Here is a 20,029-nt window from a genome sequence, read left to right as displayed (position 1 = left end):
AAGCCATATGCTCTCAGTGGTATGGTGGGAACCCAAAAAGCCATATGCCATCAGTGGTATGGTGGTGAAACTAAAAGCTAGATGCCATCAGTGGCGTGGCGGAAACTATAAAAGCCAGATGCCATCAGTGTTATGGTGGGAACCCTAAAAGCCATATGCTATCAGTGGTATGGTGGTAACCCTAAAAGCCAGATGTCATCAGTGGTATGGTGGGAACCCTACAAGCCAGATGCCATCAGTGGTATGGTGGGATCCCTAAAAGCCAGATCCCATCAGCAATATGGTGGGAACCCTAAAAGCCAGATGCCATCAGTGGTATGGTGAGAACCCTAAAAGCCAGATGCCATCAGGGGTATGGTGGGAATCATTTAAGTCATCTCTGGTCATTGATGTAAAGCACAGAAAGGTAAGCCTGCAGTGAAATGGAGAAGGAAGTTGAAGATTTAGAAAAAAAAGATGTGTGACACTTGGGGGAGAATGCAAAAAAAGGCTATATCCAGAAATGCAGTATTAATTAAGATATATAAAAATGGCGATTCAGCTTTGGGGGAAGGTGGTAGCTAAAGCTGCACCTGGCAAAGACACACCTTGAAAAAGTTGCCACAAGAAGCTGGACCTTGCAATCAGCCTATTATGGTCTTGGCATGCAGATTTAGAACACCTCAACAACAGAGGCAGATATTTTCAATGGTTTACCTTCATGTGTGCATTTTGCATAAGGGCAAACAGCAGTTGTCTGAAAGGACATTTGCAAAGTTTGCAAATGACAAAAGGAAAAAGGTTTTAATGTGCAATGAGTGAATGCACAGTGACATTCGCTCATTGCAGATTCGGCATTTTGGGGCGGATCTCACTATAGTGGGAATCAGAAAATGGTCCCTTTCCCCACTGTAGTGCGATCTCTGAGTTAGAAAATTAAAGTGGGGGGGGTGGGGTGCAGGGGGGCTTGCCCCCCTGCTTTACACTTCATTACATTTTCCTTTCGACATTTATGTTAAAAAATCAGCGAATCTGCTTTTCGATTTGCTGATTTTCGAACATTGAAAACTGTTATTGTTTTGATTTTCATGATTCCGATTCGCTCATATGAGCAATCTCACCAGTGTGTTTCGCTGTTGTAAAAGTAAATCGTTTTCAATTTAATGTGAGGAAAAGGAAGGTGGTAATATATATATAAAATCAGTAAAGCGTTAAATTTTTTTATGAAAAATTATACTCAGAGCAAATGCATCAAACAGTCTACCCAGATGAATAAGCTAAAGAAAGAAGTCAGATGGCAGGAAGTAGACAGGGTCATAATAGATGCCCTTAAAAGTCAGAGATACATCACCTGCTAATGTGCAAATTGACTCTTGTCCTTAGGGAAGGTTTTTTGAGATATTCAAAAAATAAATAAATAAATTCAGTCCTCCACAAGTTCAACAATATAATTTTCCAAAATCCGGGGAGAGACACAAGGAGAATAAGCAATGGTTGTGCTATATGCCTGTTAAATTTAGGTATATATGCAAGGGTTTTAGTGAAAAGATTACATGAGTTTTAACCTTATTAAATTTCAGCAGAAACAGCTTTGACCACAAGAGAGCCATAATTACATTATGCAAGCTTAGCAGACTGAACTAAACCCATCATTGGCTAGTTTTGTAGATTTTAAGTCAGCCTTTGATACCATCTGGTGGCATTACTTGTGGTAGGTGCTACATAAAATGGGCATATCCCCAGAGTTCCATCCAGCAGTACAAGCTCTATACAGATGCCTGTTAGCCAAAGTCTTAACTAATGATGCTACATCAGAAGTGTTCTGAAGGCAGGGATGCCCCTACCCATGGCTTTTCTTTTTATGACAAGAAAGCCTTGATGCAGACATTAAACTGCAGAAGGCAAGAATGGGGTTAGAAATGCAATGCTATGAACATTAAAACTATGCTATTCAGGGATAATTGTATGTTAATGAAGGATTTGGAAGGAGATCTTCCACTATACAAAGGTATGCTTCAGGGTTTTGTTTCACTGTTGGGATTACAATCTGATACATCAAAAACAGAAGCATTACCAGTTAACATGTCTGTTGAAGATTTCCAAACATGATGCCAAATATATGTTTGTATAGTGTAGATCAGCCCCAAGCCGAGGTATCTGGCTCCACCACTGTCCAAAAATAAAAGATAAGAACTGAACTCAAGTCCTCTTTGGGATTAGTTATTTGTGTGGATATACACATGATATAAGGTGAAAAGTTCTTATTAGGTAGAACTGCACTACTTGGGTATTCATTATCCCCTTGATATTTTATGTGATTCAGCACATCCCTTATATGGGATCTCTTCAGTGTTTTATCAGGCCTAAGAGATTAATATTAAAATTTGTTTGGGACTACAGGCGATGCAGAGCTCGTATATTATATGCTCAATAAAAACTGTGAGGTTTGGGTTGTCCAGATATTGGGATATATACATCTGCTTTTGTCCTTCTGCTCCAGGATAGCAGGAAAGGGGACCAAAGCTATTATGGAGGAATTAGGGAACCAGTTGTATGGGAGGAATATGGGGGAAAAACATGGCTGGTCTGGTATTCAAAGAAGAAACCTGCTAAATTAAAGACCTGGTATGTAATAAATGTTATTCATGGCCATCTGAAGTACTTAGTGAGAGAAATATGAGTTCTCCTCTGGTGGGAAAAAAAATAAACCCTTGTGGTATAACCCATCTTTTATGACTGATGTGAAAAGAATATTTTGGAGAGATTGGGCATCTGAGGGTATATTGTGATTGGATGTCTGAATGAAGATGTATGTGAGATTCATTTATAGCATCTTTCTTGACCCTTGTATGAAGGTTTAGTTTACCAGAAGCTGACCAGTGGAATTATCTACAGCTTATGTTATATTCTAACAGAATAGGGCGGTCATGACCAGTGGGCGGCCCGTGCTATCGGTCTGCAGGACTGCAGCCCTCCCACCTAGAAATAAAATAAATAAATAAAGTGAAACATAATGTTTAAAAAAAAATCTTTCTTTTTTAATGAGTACCGGAACTGCTGCGCATGCGCGGACACACTCAGACTGCCCTGCAGATGCCCAGGAATCTGTGCGAACTCTGACTGCCTGAGTCAGCAGTCCAGATGCCATGTGGTAGACAACCGCACAGAACAGAGGAGCTCTGGACTGCTTGAGCCACAGACAGGACCAATCAGGAGAGAGGTAAGCAGGAATTTGAGTGCAGGACCAATCAGGAGTGAGGTAAGTTGAGTTCTAAGCTCTTGCAGGGAAGTGTTAAGTCGAGCGTGGGTTTGCTGTTTCGAGACAATGGAGTTGGACCTTGTTTACTGCTTCTGGACCCATTTACAGGTAATGGAGTATGTGTGTGTGTGAAATGCCCTTGTTAACACATAGTGGTGGGTAGAAATACTCAGGCTTGAACCCTGTACCTTGGATGCAGGTGGCAAGGACCTGAATTCCCTACCCACCACTGTTTGTAAAAAATTGCAGATTTTTGCCTCATATTTGTTCTGTTCCTCATAAAATCTGTGGTTTCTGTATCTTCATATTTCCTTGCAAAGGTTTGTAGTGCAGTGGTGCACTGGTAGTATTGTTGACTGACAGCTACAGGTTCTCTGGTTTGATTCTTGGCTGGGGTGCCTTCTGTGTGGAGTCTGCATGTCCTCCCATCCCTTACAAAGATGTGTATGGAGTGTTTCTCCCTGCTCTGCTGAAATTTGGCTTTGTTTTGTTCCAAGTCAGACTAGTTTCCTGGTTGACAAATGTTTAAAAATAACAGACATTTGAATTTCAGACTTCATATTCTTCAGAAAGTACATGGTAAAACAAAACCTTTTATTCTAGCAATTGTCTAAGTTTATAACATGGATATCTGAAATTTGCCCATATTTGTGGGATTGTATTCCCCCATTATTGGCCTTGTCCAGGTATTTTGTGCTAAGTTTGAGAGCTATGGTGAGAACTGAATTCACTGAATATGTTTGGCAGCTGTATTCCCACATTATTGGCTTTTTTCAGGTGTTTTTTGCTAAGAGGTTGACAGCTATGGTGAGAACTGAATTCACTAAATAGTAGCCATTTAAGTTTGTCTTCCTCTGTTTCAGCTGATTTGGCATAGTGGTATGTTTCTCTGACTGTTTTGCACAGGGTCCCCTGGGTTCAAGACGTGGCAGTGAAATGTATGGTGGTAACACAGCATTTTATTATAGCAACTTTCCAACATTATACAAGCAATGTTTAAAATGTGTCCCTGGTTTTTGGCCTTTTGTCCCCCCCCCCCAATACATTTTGGCTTTTTCCAGATATCTTGTGCTGCAAAGTTCAGAGATACAGCTGAGTGTCGAGTAAATTTTACAAGGAGCTGAGAGCTGCAGGGGAAAAAAGTTTAGTGCTGCTAATGCTAAGTCTGCTTGCATTGTTAATAGCACAACAGGTAGTGTACTTGCTTTTGATGCAGAAGGCTGTGGGTTCTAGTCCCACAGTAGGTAGAGGCATTGCTGATACTGTACTGTGTTGTAAAGGGGGTGGATGCTGCAGTCCTTTTTGGCAAAGATACCTAGTAACTATGAACATGTTATCAGTTTGCTATCCATTCCCTATTGCGGTATTACTAGCTTATCATTTTTTAATGCATGCAACATAGGCAATTTATTCTTCTAGGGCAACAGGCACTTTATTTGTAGATGAAACAATGACATATAAAGTTGTTTGCTAGCAGCAACCTCTTTATTAGTTACAGATTTCTTTAATGTGGATTTTACTACTTCAGAGATTGTGCATATTTACTGATACTGGTGGACTATAGAAGGTTGAGTAGACGTTTTACGATGGAAATATTCTGAACTGGGCAGTTTTGTCATTGGTGCATGCATTTTGTTTCATTGTTTACTGGAAAAATGTTCAAAACAATAAATTTAAAATGCACTCTAACAACTGTACTGTATTGTACATGGAATATAATGTAATACAGTCAGGAAGGTGTATCAAAGAGCATGTGTATGTTTCATGTTCAAGGGGCCTATGATTTTGAAAACAGCCCAGAGTTAATCTTTATCTGCCACTGGCAAAATGTATTTTCTTTGAATGTGGGTTTCAATGCTGTTTCAATGCATGTGAGTTTCAAGGGCAGATAAGTTTTAATGCTAAGTCTATTTTCATTGTGAGACTGCATTGCTTTGTTTAACAGATATCTATTAGGGTTTGTGCTGTAAAATGCAAAATAAAACTTTCAAATGAAATCTAAATCATCGCAGAAGTAAAGCAGTATGCACATTACAATGTTTATGGTAAATGGGGCAAAAAAAAACAAGGAATGGGACTTTGGAATGGCTGCAGGGGGGAGGCTCCATTCAATCATGATTTTGTGAGGGTGGGGAGGGTAGCAAACTCAGACAGCCCCAGTTGAACTATACCTCTCAGTTGTCCATATTTTTGCAGAATGAATAGATATTTGCTTCTTATTTTTGGTTTGTTCCTCATAAAAGTTGTGGTTTTCTAGCAAATCATTTAGGAATGAAGTCACTAAATGACAGACATTGAGTTTCAGACATCATAACCTTCAGAAAAATGCATGCTAATGCAAGACCTATTATTCTGTCAACTGTCTTAAGTTTATACAAGAGCAATTTTTAGTAGTGTTTGCATGTTGCCCCAATATATTTGGCCTTGTCCAGATTTCCTGCATTAAGAGGTTGAGAGGTATGTGCAAATCGCTTTGTAGAATTAGGAATATCCAAACCTCTCAATTGTCCCCAATTTTGGCTCAAAATGTTGCTCTCCTCTAATAATCCCACCTCAAAATGGCAATTTTGGAAGAAAATGTGGAGGGTTTACAATTATATATAACTGTAATGATCAGGGTTATAGATTACTTTTATTTCAGAAATGCATGTAGATGCTCTTATTTTGTTAGCTGCTCAAGTTAAGAGTGTTAATATTTAAAAAGGTGTCCCTTTTTTGACAGGTTCTCAGCTGTATCGTGTGGCAACTTTATATTTTTGCATCACATTTTTGGTCTGTTTTTCATAAAATTGTGGTTTTCTGGCAAATTAGTGGCAAGTCATTAAAAATTGAAGTTAGAAAATAATGGCAGACATTTGAGTTTCAGATTTCATACCCTTCAGAAAATTTGTACTAATGCAAGATCTACTATGGTTCTATTATCTAAGTTAATAAGAGCAATATTTAAAAATTGTCCTTATTTTTGGGCCTGTGTCCCACTTCTAGTTCTATGTATGGCTTTGTCCAGATTTCTTGCTCTGAAGTTGAGAGGTATGAGTGTCAGAGCCATCACTGTCAGCCAGAGACATTTCAAATTATGACATACTTGTGGCACCCCACTCCCCATTGTAGTGGCTCTGGATGTGTCCAAGGAAGGCAAGGAGTAGTTATGCAGTGTAAGTGTGCAGAGTATTCCCACAACCAAGGTAGACCACAAGTATGACCGTGGCTTTTCATCTGTCCTTGATTTTGCAGAATGTTCTGGTTTTCTGTCAGATTTTTATACTGTTGATTTATGCTTCTTATTATTCAGGAAATGCATGCTGTCACAGTGCCCTGTTGCTCTGTTTAAATAGCAATGATTTAATGACCATCAGGTAAGCTTGTCTGAGATTGTAAGATGCAAGTAAGCTTTAATAAGCATACTGTTAAAGAATTACCAGCATTGAAATTATTTTCGTTGTTGCCATACAGATAATGTTTACATAACTAGATAATGTATAAGCCTTGGGTATTGAAATGCATATGACAGTATTTGTAATATTTGTAATAAAGGATAGGATTACAGTATTTTCAGAAGCTCATTGCATTTATTGGAGACTTGCAGTCATCTTTGCAGGCTTACCCGTAAACTAAACAGAATGCCAATCTATCATGTGTGGTCCATAACTTGTGCAGGAATCCTTTAAGCAATTTATCTTGAGCTTGTTTCTTGTTTGCTGTTCATTTTTTAATTTGATCATGTCTTCCCCATGAAACAAGTAGATAGTTATGTCAGGCAGCAGGTCTTTTTGGATAAGAAACATTTTTACAAGTGGGGGTATCACAGAGATTGCTACTTTCAGCATGTTACTTGGTAATTTTATAAAGCTGAATATAAATTATAATTAGAACTGCAGTGCAAGGAGTAGTGGTTTGAGTTGAGTGCTGCTTGTTTTTTTATACTTGATTTTGACTGGCATTCCAGTAATGTATTTAAAAAATAATTTATTTTTTCATGCCTCACAACCTGTTTCCATCTGGATGTTAAGTAAGTTGTCATGTAGCCAATGCACTGAAATATTTTTTTCTTCTGCACTTCATTTTGTCTTGATTGGACTCTCGTAATGACTGTTTAGCACCCAGGGCAGAGTATTTAATTAAAGTTCCAGTTGTTGTGGTTTTAAGCATAGCTCCACACCTTTCTAGTTGGCCACACCCCTTCCCATTGGCCCCACCCATTCAGCTGTCTCCTGCAGCCCTCCTTTAATTTGAAGTCACCAGCCGCCACTGGTCATGACACACACTCCCACCCTTCTAGAGAATTTTAAAACTTCTGTCACTGCTGAAGTGGTGGGATGCATCATTTAGAGCATGACACTGAGTGGAAGGATGTAACCAATACAATATTAGAATAAAGAAAGTTAAATTGAGGTCGGTCAGTAGGGAGTTGGAGTCATAGTGATGAGTCACGGGGAATAGAATAAGCCTGGGACCACTGACAGGGAATAGGGCAAAATAATCACTTGACTTTCAAAGTCATTTATCGGGCAAAATGTTATTTTTGTTTATGCATTTGTAATGGTTGCTCGGATCTTATGAGAGTTTTTTGACTGTAAACTGAGATATTAAAGAAGGGAAATCTGCTGCATACAACATATCCTATTGCACAAGGTCATAAAATGTTACTCACCAGTAGTTTTATTCTAAACTGATTTGTTTTTACTCCAGTGTTTTTCATGATCAGCATTATTGGCTGTGGACTTTATTTTACTCATTGTAGTATAACATTATGCATACTTAACGTGATGACATTCATTTAGAATTAGATAGTACAAGATAAGGTCAATATTAACTGTGGAGGTTTGTCAGAAACACTAATTCCTTTACCATACTTAGATGTCCTCTTCTGTACACTCAGAGGTATATCTAGGGGAATGAGTGATGCATGCTGATAAGGTAATATGAATATGTCGGGTCTATATTATGTGAGCGAAAGTTCATATAAACAAACGCTCTAATGAGCGAAAATGCCAGACATCGAACTTTATATTGTGGGGGGCTGCGCCCCCCACACCCCCTGCTAAATATATATTTCAACTCCAAAATCACACTACAGTGAGGAAAGGGCAAATATTCCTATCTTCACTGTACTGTGACCCCAGAAAAAGCGTTTCAATGGCCGGCATTTTCGCTCATTAGAGCGTTCATTTATATGAACATTCGCTCATATAATATAGACCCGAATATGTCCGGGATCAGAACAAGGGGACAAAGTTTCAACCTGAAACATACGAATAATGTTAGACACATATGTATATATAATATATAATATATAGATAGATATAGACACATAGATAGATATGAAAACAAATCATGTAGTCAAAGGTGCATTGTGTCAAATGAAAGACAGTCTGACTTTCAGTCATCTGGTGGGTTGAACAAAAATATGCAGAAAGTGGAAGACTTCATTGTAATAGGCATTAGGAAATATCTCCTTTTTCCACTATTGTGTCAGTATATATATATATATATATATATATATATATATATATATATATATATAGTTGTAAGGATTTGGGGGATGCAGACCACATGTAGTAGATGGAGAGATGCCGCTCCCCTGCACAAACTGTTAAAACAAATTGTTTGGCAGTAAACTGGAATAATTTGTATCATATTCTTTTAATTTTTTCCCATTTAAACAGGTAAAACACTTAAGGCAAACTGCATCAAAAAGAAATGACTGCAGTATGACTTATTTTTTCTTTTATGATGGAACATATCTAGTAACTATATTTATTCATGAAGATAGAGTTTGATTATTTGGTGTTGATGTAAGTGTCTGATTGTGTGACAGAGGGACAGATTGTGTGCATGTATATATGTGTGTGTGTGTGCAAATGCTCGAGTGTGCATTTGTGTGTCTGTGTATGCATGCCTGTTTGTGCATTTATGCCACTGTACTCTGAGACCACTGTAGTGGAAGAAATGTAATTTTCAAATGAGACACAGGCCGGGATTCACTAATCCTCCGTGTAAGAGTAACTAAGTCTTACTCGGAAATGGCAGTCTAAGTCAGCGCGTCATGCATATTCATGAGGGCATGCTGACTCAACTCTTAGGCTAGCACGGAGCGTGCACGACTGCAAGGGGCGTGTCAGACTGGCGAGCAGTCCAAATATCCACGCCCCTGCAAATGCCTAAACTGCAAATGTCAAGTGAAATGAGCGAGTCCGCTCAAATGTCTACATACCCAACACTACACTCCCCCACATTCTAAATCCCTGTACAAGTTTAAAATGTAAAGCTTTCCATTTTATTTTTTTTATTCCCGATATAGCTGCCCGTATTTGCGTGTGTATGCACGGGTTTGCCCATTGCTTAGCTACAGTTAGCAGTGTAGACATCAAAGAGGATAATAAACTACTTATAGGCAAATGAAGCCAAATAGCGTAGTGGTAGAGCCTTCACACAAAGTGAAGGCATTCCCGGTTCGGGTTCCACCACTCCCCTTCCCATTTTCTGTAGGAAATCTGTGCATTAAAATAACTCCTGGCATTTACCTTTTAAATTTTAGTAAAGTGCATTGAAATGGCCTATGTAGTAGTGAACGATATTTTTATATATATATATATATATATATATATATATATATATATATATATAAGAAGGTGGAATAGTCATGCATACTGATAAATGCATAAGTAACGTATCTTAAGAAATGTGAAGCACTGCTAAGCAAAGTTGACTAGTATTAAGCACAGTTAAGTATAATTGCTCATAGCTTAGCACTGCTTTAACTAGTGCAATAGCTTTGTGCGGAGCTGTGCATCGCGCCAACTAGTGCAAACAAAACATGTTTGTGCGGAGCTGTGCACCACACTAACTAGCGCAACGTTGGGCAACGTCGTGCAACGTAGAGCAACGTTGAGCAACGTTGGGCAAAGTTGAGCAAAGTCAGCTAAACACAGCCACACCTTCTAGCCGGTCTGGCCAGTAGTAAAATAAAAAGCAATGACAGGCCTCGAACCCGGGATACTGTGCACCATAATCACAGTACTAAACCACTAAGCCATGACAGCTTTACAGATGGATGCTTTTTCAACACACTCATATATATATCAATGGAAGTTTACCCATTGCTAAGCAGGTTTGTTTTTAGCTGAAATTTTTCAAAACAGGCCAATCACAAATAAATGTGGGAAATGAGGCATATTTAAGCTCCATAGGCAGGAATAATTGTCATAACTGGTTATAGCTCCCATCTGCAGACAGTATGGCTGGTGTCGGAGAGGGCTCTCATTTTCGAGTGCAACGGTGGGGCATTGAGGAGTCAAAAGTAATGGTTTGGCTCCTCGTCTATCATCATGATGCAAGACTCCTGCAGGGCCAGTTTCGGGGCACTGAGTACAAAGTGGAAGCCTGGAACTTTCTATCACATGATCTCACCAGTGCCACAGGTGTCCCTCCGATTGGTGAGCAGGTCAGACACCACTATTCAGACCTGAAGAGATGCAAGGAGGACCGACTGAACCAGTGGATACAGGAGGCCCGTGAAATGGAAAATGCCCCACTACTGAGAATGTAGCCATGGAATGAAGTATGTAAGAATTGCTATTGTAGTCTATATTATGGATAGGTATGTCTCAATATCCCTTTATTTACTTCACAGCTGCAGGTGTCCGTGCTGCGAATCAGCAAGCCTATGCAGATAGGCTGCTAAGGCTGCACCACCAGGCAGGTTAGTAATTATTCTGCATGTGTTGTCATATAAAAGAAGTGAGAGAGCCTGAAAAAGAGTGTTGTAACCCATTAATAAAGGTATAATAAGTGTTGAATAACTTCTCTGCATGTACTGTTATATAAAATAAGTGAGACAGCATGAAAAGGTGGTGTAACCCATTAATAAAGGTATAATATGTCTCGAATAAAAGACCTCTGCATGCACTGATATATCAAATAAATGAGAGAGCCACTAGAAAAGTGTGTAATGTAATTAATAAAGGTATAATTCCTGGAGTGTGTCCGTGTCACTTTCTTCGATATGTTGTTGTACCCTTGCATTATAGAAATAGTACTGTTGTATTAAGCGCAGACAACCCACACATGGGTAGGCCCATATAAAGTGGATGAAGGGAGTGCCAGTAGCTGTTAAGCACATATACAGTCCTCAACTGTTGGTTCATGGCCGGCATGTACAGGTTAATCTGACACATGAGTAGCTTGTTATTGTATTTCCCAGAAATGTCAGTTTGCTGCTAGAAATGTAGGGGGCTGTCAACATATACCTGATAATGTCACCTGAACACATCCAGATATGTAGATATATAAATGTAAATGAAATATATAAATATGTAGCAGTAACATCTGCATCCAGTACAGTTTGTATGTCAGATACAGGTCAGATATATCAAGAACTAGCAAAACCCATTTCACAATTTAACGGACTTTGCCTAGTGTAATAATACATGTAGGGGATATATAACTGTAATCAATAGGAATGTAGTGTAACCTTATAAGTATATATGCTTAACATACAAGGCCATGTCAAACCCAGAGCTGTTGGACATGCTACACTTAAAGAAATCCCAATCCCTCAGAGCCACATGCTCCAGGGAGCTAAACCTTGTCATCACAATAAACAAAACATGCTGGAGGGATAGGTTCCTGACCCAGAGACTCCCCAGACTCTGGAATAGATTGCCCATACATGTCAAGCAGAGTGCCTCTTTGGTCCTCTTCAAAAGGAACCTTGACGATTGGATGGGAGAAAGGAAATTCACCCCCGGGGATCACATCAGTCGCCCTGCTAGACAGGGGTCCAGGGAAGTAAATAGTGTGGGAAGAAATAGTCAGGGAATTGTTATGGCTAGGCTTGTATAAGCCCTAGGGCTGATAGCCTAGTACCAACCTATGAAGCTATAAACCTATATAAGTTAATAACAAATGAAGTTGAAGCAGCAAGCACCAAAGCAGTAAATCCACAATTAGAAGAACCAGACCGTGGGATGAAGCGTAAAAAAATTTTTAATCGTGTCTATTTAAAAAAACAGTACTAAATCTTTTCTTTATCAAGAAGGACTCTAAATTACATCCAAATGAACCATTAAAATCAAGCACTTTCATTTGGCTCAAATACCAGGCTTTATCAAGATGAATTACATACTAAAGAAGGACCATTAATATAAGACTCTCCTCTGATCATGTGACTACAGATCATAATTAAGATTTAAAGCTATAATCACTTTAGGATTGTTGCATTTTTAAATATAAAATCATGAATTGTTGTTCGTATTTGATCTGCCATGTTGACCTGGCTGCACCTATTAAATCATTATTACATACTTCATTGATATTCACAAAAAAATATAAAAGTAATGATGATGTTAAAATATTAAATTAAAAATCAAAAAAACTTATGTTAAAAAATTCATTCTACTATACATACATTGCTCTAGTTCTTGTTTATATATCCCAAGTTCTTATTTAATAAAACATACACACAATAAATATATGAATAAATATTTTTTAAAAATATATTTTTTAAAAAACTGATATAAAATGTATATGAATGAATAATATGTACGTGTATTTAAATAACCAATAACGTAATTAATAATCAAAACAAATTGCATAAACAGCTTCTGAATGCAATTCATCTACTGTTCATCTTTTATTCACAATCTGGCCATTCTTAATTTCAGGACACTTCTTATATTGATATTATCATTCAAGCCTGGACTACTGGCAGCATCTAATTTGAGCTGCCAAAGAAGTTCCTTATATGTATGTGCGTAGGGAGATTGAGCGTTCAGTCACTGATCCTCTATGCCATCTCGAGGCAAGAGTGGCACAACTCATGGGTGAGCCTGCCCCTCCTATGCAGCCCCCAGCACAGCCACCCTCCGGGCTGTGAAGGTGCAGTGGTGACTGCCCATGGGTGGGGATCTCAGTTTCACTGTTGCCATCTGTGGGCTCATGGGCTTGCGATTTCCAAACATCCTTCCACGTCAATGGTGTTCACCCACCCCATGTGTCATATTCTACCCCTGTATGCATCTTTTTTGTCTTGTCTATTTACCTCCCCAACCTACCTCCCAAAATATACCTACTTCCCCTACCCCACATTCCACTCTCACCTGAAAAAAAAATGGACGATCTGCTCCCACAAAAAAATATGCCCCATACATAGCTGCCCATTTTGCACACATGTCCGCTGGACACATAAACTGAAATTTAATTGGCAGTACAACATATTTTGTTGTCCTCACCCCTCTCTCAGGGGTGGAAGGTTTCAAATTTCCCTCCAAATTACTAGTATATGCACAGCTGTTGCTGTTAAAGAAATGGGCAGCTATGGACCTTCCCTACACCCATCCTGCACATCCCAAGCTGTTTTTCCTACTGTCTTTCCCTCTTTGTGCCCCTTTTTCATCACTTTCCTATCTCCCCATTTTCTTTTCTTTCAAAGAAATGAGAGTGGGGGTTAGTGTGAGTAAGCACTTTTAAGCAGTAGTTAGCGGGTTTGCGCAAGTGTGCGCTTGTGTGCGCTTAGCTAAGTATTGCTAAGCATCGTGCAAACCTGCGCAAACCTGCTTACAACTGCTTAAAAGTGCCTTAGTCACCCTGCATATGAGGGGCCTTGTTCTGCTCAGCAGCAAAATAAAACACCACTGTCAGTCTCGAACCCCGGACCTTGGACACACTAGGCTGCATGAAGTACCACTAAGCCACAGTAGATATACAGCAGGTTGTTGCTAAAATATATATACCATGCATCAGAATGAGTGAATGTAAAGGAAATATAGGAATGCCATAACACAAAACCTGTTCTGTGGAACTTTACCAGCAGTTGTTGTGGAATTGCATTCCATGACTGTGATAACAGATCCAGACATTCTAGCAGTAAATAATGTTACAGCAGCACTTTACAACCCACACACAGTATCATAGCAGGACAATCCCCACCCAAATGTACAAAATACCTGTGTGTTCAAGGTACAGCAAGGATGTAGGTAGGCATACTTAGTACTGGAATTGTCCAGTTTTCATGAGCATCCTGTGATAATGTCAACAAAAGAAAAAGCACAAACTGTGCAGAAGTGAGTACATTAATATCCGTAGTACAGCAGTTTCCAAACAGTTCATATGCCAAATGAAAACATTTCAATAGCTACGTATGTATGGCAGCTAATTGTATAAGTAGAAAAGAAACTACATACTCCCATGTATCTTGTGTTAGCATTTGTAGGGGTGAGTACAATTCTACACTGTCAACTGTGTACTGGAACTGGCAACATTCAGGTCTGAGTACAACATTCAAATCACTGGCTACACCCCTAGCATCAGTTATGAGAAGTATACCAACCTTCTGACTTACACAACGGTGTCCACAGCAAACAAGCATGGTCCCCACTTTGGAAAACTGAAAGGGCTACACCTACCTGACTTAGCAATTTATAGCATTGGGTTGCTATGACAGTGAGTACTGCAAGTACCACACAGCAGGCTGCATGCAATTGCCAAATGGTGGCCACCAATTGGTGCAGAGGCCATCACATGCACATGTGCAGATACCTATAAAAGCAGGCTGCACTTGCTGTCCACACATGCAATCATTGTATTGCAAGTACAGAGGGAGAGAGAGAGAGTGAGAGAGAGAGAGAAACAGATGCAGAAAACAGCAGCAGAAAAAAAGAAAAAAGATCAACAAAAAGATACTGAAAGAAAAAGTAATATATTGAAAAAAAAGAAAAACTAAAAGAATATATTGAAAAATAAACAATATATTGAAAAAAATATATACTGAAAAAAAAATTATATTGAAAAAAATATATATCTCGAAAAAAATCATAAGCTATAAAAAGAAAAGTTATTACAAAGCACACGAAACCGACAAATACGAACACATACAAAGGAAAGGTATGTAACAGCTATGTATTTACTGGCATGTAGTAGATGTTTATGAAGAGTACTCTACATAGTTTGAATCATCCATATGTGGCAGCAGTATGTATCTATGCACAGATGCCCTGCATAACTACTGGCATGGAGAAATCAGTGTGTAGCTGTGTGCAGTGGGATATGACTGTGACATATGTAGTTCAGCATTAAATGTCAAACATCTGATCCATGTTATCTGTGTTCTGTATAGTAGTGTGTACAATGTCTGTTTGGGGGAGTAGCACATATGGTTATATAAACATGGATGTGACAGAGTAACAAATGCATGATAGTAATATTAATGTGTAACTTAGCATTGGCAATAGCTGTACCAGGCTAGTATGCTAATCTAGCATTTCCAGCTATATATCCACCCTCTAATATTACTGTGTGCTCACATGTGACACCTGTTCATGTTGCAGCAAGGCTCAACAGGTCAGCCGTGAGGTACACAAACTTACAACAGTGGACCTTGTGTGTGTATGGCACACACATATGGAGAGATCTGTCTGTGTCAGATATATTAGCATCTGTACATGTGCATAGAGCAAGGGACATACTGCAACTGTTTGTGAAGGGTGGACATATATATGTTGTTAAAGGTTATGTGCATATTTCTATGTAGGTTGTAGTGTATGGCAAACAAGATAGCATACAGTGCAGGTATATGACATGTGGTGGTTAAACGCTGTGGGTATGATTCGTTAGGTTTGCAGTGTTGCAGCCAGTGAGGCCTGCTAAAGCTACATGGGCTGAGAACACCTTCAATGCATTCCGCACAACACTGTGCAATATTATGACATAACTGTATACCTCACAACCTTTGCATAATTGATATCCCCACCATGAAAGGTGGACTGTATATGTGCCTATATGTATATCTACATGTACACCAATGGATGTTTATATGTATGTGTGTGTATGTATGTATATATATATATATATATATATATAGAGAGAGAGAGAGAGAGGGAGAGACAGCGAGAGAAAGAGAGAGAGACAGGGTCATATTTACTGCAACAGATGCCTGGTGACAAAGCCATGGAGTCAAGCTTAATGTTGACACTGCATTGGCATACCTTCTTGCAAAAACTCTATACCCATGAACTACCACATAGGTGGTAGTCTACTTAACACCGAAGGTGTGATAAGAGACCATGGGACACAGGTGGACAGTAGTCACCCCTTTGATAATCTCAGTGCCACACTAGTCATGTCATCTGTCTATGTGGCACACGTCATCACAAAAGGTGTGTCATCCAGGGAAATATAGGTCAGTGTTCCCTCTACTCATCACACATAAAGCCCATTATAGAGTACAATGCCCCATGCGGTATGTACCTCACAAGACATCTACAGCAACTGGAAATGACACAGACATACCTCACAAAGAGTAATACTGGCCTCAAACAGATGCCGTATGCAGACCGTCTCACAAACCCACAGCTAGACTGTGTCGCATACCGCCTAAACAGAGGTGACCTCTGCCTAACATACTAAGCTATGTCAAACCCAGAGCCGTTGGACATGCTCCACGTAAACAGATCACAATCCCTATGAGCCACACGCTCTAGGGACCTAAACCTTGTTACCTCAATAAACAGCACATGCTGGAGGGATAGATTCCTATCTCAGAGACATCCCATACTCTGGAACAAACCACATATCAATAGCAAACAAAGCTCCTAATTATCAATCGTCATAAATAATCCTGATGATTGTATGGGAGATAGTAAATACACCCCTGGAATCACCTCTGTGGCTCTGCTTAACAGGGCAATGTGAAACGTACTTACCTGTGTGTCAAAGGCCAGGGTAGCATATGGCTAGACTTCTATAGGCCCTAGGGCCAATAGCCTATTACCTACCTATGAAGCGATACACACCCACATGTATTTGTTGCAATAATTGCTATGTGAGATTGACTGAGTGTGATGGTGAATGTGTTGGTGAATGTGTCAGAGTTCTGTATATGTGTGATAGCTTAGTGGGAAACTGTTTCTGTCATGGTATTATGTGTCCCAGCTGTGATCCCAGCAAAAGATGTATATGCAATTGCTAGGCAGAAAAACTAGTATGCCATACAGTCTGACGTAGTCCCTTGGTGTCGACTGGGGTGTCCCATTGTAGGCTAAAGCAGTAAATGTATGCTTATTGAGTGTTACTGCTGGTGAATCCAACTCATGTATGAACTGTAGTACTACCTGAAGCTGTATGCCTAAACACTACAGTATGGTGTATGTCCAAATTTCTTGGAACCACTGTTTTGTGTGTTCCCTGTAGTCCTCACAGATTACATACCTCAGGAATAAGGCTTTGTAACTACTGACACACAGTACTGTATGGTAAACAGGTAAAGGTCATCTGGGTTGCCATACCATTGTGTCTGGTATGTATGTCTGATGTGTGTGTGTGGGTATGCCTGTACCATGGCCTCGGTCATATGTGTGTTACAGGATATAAGTGCGTATCTAGCAACATGTATAGTCTAGTACAGCAGTATGCCAACTATATTAACGAATGTGCACATATGTTAGGCAGGGGTTTGCCATCAACGACTAGTGTAGTATACTGGTAATACTGTAACTGGACTTTACAATCATTGCAATGGATTACATATTTCTTGATGCATTAGCTTGATATATAACTCCTGTGGCTAGGTGGTGCATTGTGTCACATACAGTGTGCCATGTACTGTCGTATAGTCTTACATACTGGTTTATCTTTGTTGCTGTGCAAAACATGGTTTGATATATAGAGTGTGCCAGGCACTGTCAGGCAGTTGTGGGCTGAGCACTGATATGTGGTATTGAAAGTGTGTATCCTCTGACAGCCAATAGGTTGCTATATATGGCAGTTAATTGATATCTGTACTTTAGAATGTTAAGTGTGCCACATGACTTGCTCACACATATTGTTTCATTGTCTTCCAGGGTAATGGCCCACCATCATAACCCCACCTACAGCTCGGCAGAGGAGGAACAGATAACGACAAACCTGGTGCAGCACTATGCCCTGCTGTTCTACAGAACCAGCCAGGACCAGCATGAGCGGACTGCACTGTGGCAAGATCTTGTCCGTAGGGTAAATGACATAGGCATGCATAACCGGACATATGAGCAGGTACGCCATCACTGCAGTAATTTAATTAGACATGTCCGGCAGTGTGCATCAGATATCCATAGACAACAGCTTGCCACAGGTGTAGGGGTACCCATCCATCCCCCCCCTCACCAGAGTGGAGGAGCTGCTCCTGAGCCAGGTGGCTCCTGGCCAACAACAACAGCAAGTAACATGTATCATCATGGAGGCCGGAGCCACCCAGCAAGTTGACACGGAGCGTGCAGGTAACATGGCATAGCTGTAGACTACTGTTACCTCTATTAGTAGAGCATGCTCATGTGAGATGTGTACTGTGTAGTTAGAGGATGTGGTGCCTAGTGTTGTGCAATACTAATAATTAGGAATGTAATCTGTAGGCCTGTGACTGTCAACCATTGTACTACTGTAAGATTGCAAACACACAGTAGCAATGCCACAGTTGTTGCCACTGACAAACTGTCTGATATCCTTGTGGGTCCCTCTGGTGTGACAGCAAGGTAGCAGACCCATGCTGGTGAGTGTGTTCTACATTTAATATTGCTAATTAAATGTGCATGTCATAGGTGAGCTGTAGGCCATGTACATGTAACACACCTACGCATAATGCACGCTGTGCATGTTTGCTGTGAGACTATGCACATCCCAGTAACTTGGGTAGCTGCCTAAAACACATACAATACACAGAGCATCCCACACAATTGTGACAACACTGTAGTGGACATTGGATAAGCAGAGGTGATACACATGCACACAACATACACAACTTTGTCATACGCAGTACACATTCATATGCTACACATGGCGTATTCAGACACCCGCTGTAAGGTCACACTCCAGTATCCCAAATGTCATCCGCACAGCAAGTATAATATACCTGAGGGGTAGATGCCTCTCAGGTGGCTGTGCAACACTCTTCAACACATAACATATTCATGTTAGGCAATGCCCCCTATTGGGCACCATACAAACCCATGTAACAACTGGCTGTGAAATGGTGAATGTAACCATGGTACAGCAGTTCTGGTACAGCACGGCATGTGCCGGTCTGGCACACATTAGTAGCCTTGAGTGACCACATGATGCTGCATGATGATGGCTCATGGTACTACACCCCATCCAGTTACAGTGACCACAGTACTACACATAGCATTAACTGCTATGCACCTCAATGTTGTGTGTGTGCAAACATATGCACCAATACACAATATGCATAGCAATCATCATTTGTACAAAGTGACACATATATGTCTTGTAATGCTATTGAGTGTATAGGTCACATGACACACACTGTGTATGTGTGATGTTTAATGTTGCAGTTGTGTTGTAGCATGCCATGTCATGGCTGGCACTGGCATGTCCACAATATGTCCCACACTCAACATAACCACTGTACAATGGCTATGTTGAGCAATGGTATTCCATCAGGTATACATGCACCACTCATCCTTTGTGTATACATAGCATGTATGTGCTAAATCTGTGTCCACATTTATCTGCTAAAGAAACAGATGCTCTAATCAGAAATGGATATCTATGTGACACACAGATACACATCCAGCCATGGTATGTATACCTGTGAGTGATGGTGCATAGGACATTGCAGAGCTTTTAATACTTACACAGCAATGCTGTGTCCATGTACACATTGCATTCCAGTGTGAGGCCAATCACTGAACAACAACACACATGCATCAAAGCCATGTATACTGTCATTAGCAAGGGCTGTCTACACCCGCACTGCATGCTGTTGAGCAACACACGTCCTGCATGCTGACAAGTGTGATA

The 20,029-nt window shown here is 40.0% G+C and overlaps 1 protein-coding gene across 1 annotated transcript in view; it reads left to right on the top strand.

The window, feature by feature from the left end:
* LOC122796781 (macrophage mannose receptor 1-like) overlaps positions 1-20,029 on the top strand; it is a 1,193,236-nt gene that overhangs the window by 91,834 nt on the left and 1,081,373 nt on the right. The gene's annotated exons all lie outside the window — the stretch shown is intronic.

Source organism: Protopterus annectens, chromosome 3.part0 (genome assembly GCF_019279795.1).
Source record: "Protopterus annectens isolate FY-2018-M chromosome 3.part0, PAN1.0, whole genome shotgun sequence".
NCBI lineage: Eukaryota > Metazoa > Chordata > Ceratodontiformes > Protopteridae > Protopterus > Protopterus annectens.
The sequence above is the reverse complement of the archived record's forward strand: the minus strand, read 5'-3'. Positions and strand labels throughout refer to the sequence as shown.